This window comes from Myotis davidii, unplaced genomic scaffold (assembly GCF_000327345.1).
Source record: "Myotis davidii unplaced genomic scaffold, ASM32734v1 scaffold3476, whole genome shotgun sequence".
Classification (NCBI taxonomy): Eukaryota; Metazoa; Chordata; class Mammalia; order Chiroptera; family Vespertilionidae; genus Myotis; species Myotis davidii.
This window is the reverse complement of record NW_006287429.1, coordinates 90,159-92,751: the sequence shown is the minus strand read 5'-3', so window position 1 is coordinate 92,751 and position 2,593 is coordinate 90,159. Positions and strand designations below refer to the sequence as shown.

Below are 2,593 nucleotides of genomic sequence, written 5' to 3'. Positions count from 1 at the left end.
GGTACACTGGAATAAAACCCAAGAGCCAAGATATAAAGGAAGTGGGCTCTCCTGATGAGTATCAGCTTTCCTTCCAACCTATTCACAATGGTAGCCTAAGTGACCTTTCTAGAATAATTATCTGAGTATACTTTTAAAATTGTTCAGCAGTCCCCCACTGCTATTGGGATTGAGTTCAAACTCAGCATGTCAAGAAAATCCTTATGACTTGACCCCTGCTCACCTCTCCAGACTCATCTTTTACCCTCCATTTCACCTTATACTTTACATTCCAGAATGATGAGGCTCTTTTGGGTCCCCTAATATAACAACACTCTCCCTCTTTTCTCTGCCGTGGATATTCTTTTCACAATGGCCATTTTTCTTCATCTGGCTAAACCTACTCCTTCAGGTCTCTCCTTATATGTTAATCCTTCCATACCTCTCTGGCCAAGCTGTTCTAAGTCTGCATTGGTAACCTTCCTATGTGCTCTTAAAGCATCCTGATTTCTTGGTAACAGTCATCACATATCTAATTATTTATGTCTTTTAAAGAAATTATTTAATTTGTTCAATAATTTAAACGAATGCTTTATTTAATGTCTTTCTCCATTAGCCTAAGTTCTGTGAGATCAGTGAGCATGCATCTTGTTCACTGTTGTGTTCCCAATGCCTAGAAGAGAAACTAGCATAGAGTGGGCACTCACATATTTGTTGACTACATTCTTGACTAAATGCCCTCAGTGGGGCTTAAAGTGTATACACAAATAAGTAATATAGTTTGAAGACAGTATTCAGAAGACCAGAATTCTTTTTCAGCTTAATGAAAATGACCAAATCATTCAAAAGAGCAATCCTCATCTCTAAAGGAAAGAGCACAATTAATAGACCCCTTACTTGTAGGAATTTGTGAGAGCAGCAAGAAAAAAAATTATTTTCCTCAAGGATCTGAAGTAATATCATTTGGCTGCCAGGACTCCAAACTCTCCTGATCCTCTGACCTCACTGGCTACTCATTCTCAATCTCCTGTGCTGGTCCTTCCTCATGTTCTAGACCTCTAATGTTTGGATGTGTCCAGGCTTATTCCTTGGACTGCTTCTCTTCACTACCTGGAATTATTCCTATGTGATCTTATCTAATCTCATATTCTTTACATGTTAGTAAATTAATAACTCCTAAATTTATATCTCAATCAAATGCCAGACTTATATTTCCAAGAGCCTAATTGACTGCTTGGATGTTCAAACATAGCAAGTCTGAAACCAAAGCCCTAATCCTCCCCCAAACCCGCTCTTCTCTCAATCTCATCAAATGGCAACTCCTTCCTTTCATTTCTCAGGTCAAAATTTTTAAGAATCATCCTTGATTCCCACTGTTCTTTCACAATACAAAACCAATGTGTTAGCAAATTTTCTGGGCTATATCTTCAATGTATGTCTAAAATCTAACCAGTTCTCACCCCCTCCACTGCTATTACCCTGGTCCAAACCACCATCATCTAGCTCCTGGATGGCTGCAATAGCCTTCTAATCAAACTCCCTACTTGTACCCTTATCCCCCACCATGTAGCCTCAACTCAACAGCTAAAATGAGCTTTTAAAATATAAATCCAATATAGAATTACCATATGACCCAGCAATCCCACTCTTAGGCATACACTCAAGAGAAATGAAAACATGTTTCCACAAAAAAACCTGTTCACAAATGCTTATAGCAGCATTATTCCCAATAGCCAACAGGCCAAATGTCCATCAATGGATGAATGGATAAATGAAATATGGTCTATATATAAATTGAAATATTATCAACAGTAAGAAGGAATGAAGTTCTAATACATGCTACAACATGGATGAACATTGAAAAATTATGTTAATTTAAAGAAGCCAGACATAAATGGCCACATTTCATTGACTCCATTTATACAAAATGTCCAGAATAGACAAATTCATAGAGAATGAAAGCAGGTTAGGGGCTTGGAGAAATGTGGAATGACTGCTTAATAGGTCCAGGGTTTCTTCTTGGATTGATGAAAATGTTCTAAAATACATACTTTTAAAATGTTAAAGTTACTGATTTTATACTATGTGAATTTTACTTCAATTTAGAAAAAGAAAAAAATAGTATCAGTCATTCAAAGCCCTCCATATCACTTGGAGTAAATGACAGAGTCCTTACAGTATCAACAAAGTCTTAAATGATCTGCTTTTCACCCTATCTCTGTCTTCATATCCTACCCTTTCCCCCTTCTAATGCAGTTCCAGACTACTCTAACATGCCAAACACAAACTCACCTTAGATCTTTATAGCTTTTGCTTTCTCTGCTTAGAATGCTTTTCCCCCAGATACTCTCAGGGTTTGCTCCCTCATTTGCTTCACATCTTTGTTCAAATGTTACCTTATTAAGACTTTTCCCTGGATGTCTTTAATAAAACAGTATATGTACACACATGCTTTCCTGGCACCCCATATCCCTCATTTTCTCCATAGCACTTGTCAACATCTTATCCTATCAAATAAAAGACAAACATGGTAATTAGCATACGACCACTACCCTTCCCATTGGCTAATCAGGGCGATATGCAAATTAACTGCCAGCCAATATGGCGGCCGGGG

General features: G+C 37.6%; 1 protein-coding gene across 1 annotated transcript in view; it reads right to left on the bottom strand.

Moving 5' to 3' along the window:
- The window catches only part of SYTL4 (synaptotagmin like 4), a 75,054-nt gene that overhangs the window by 26,883 nt on the left and 45,578 nt on the right, over nucleotides 1-2,593 (bottom strand). The window lies entirely within an intron of this gene.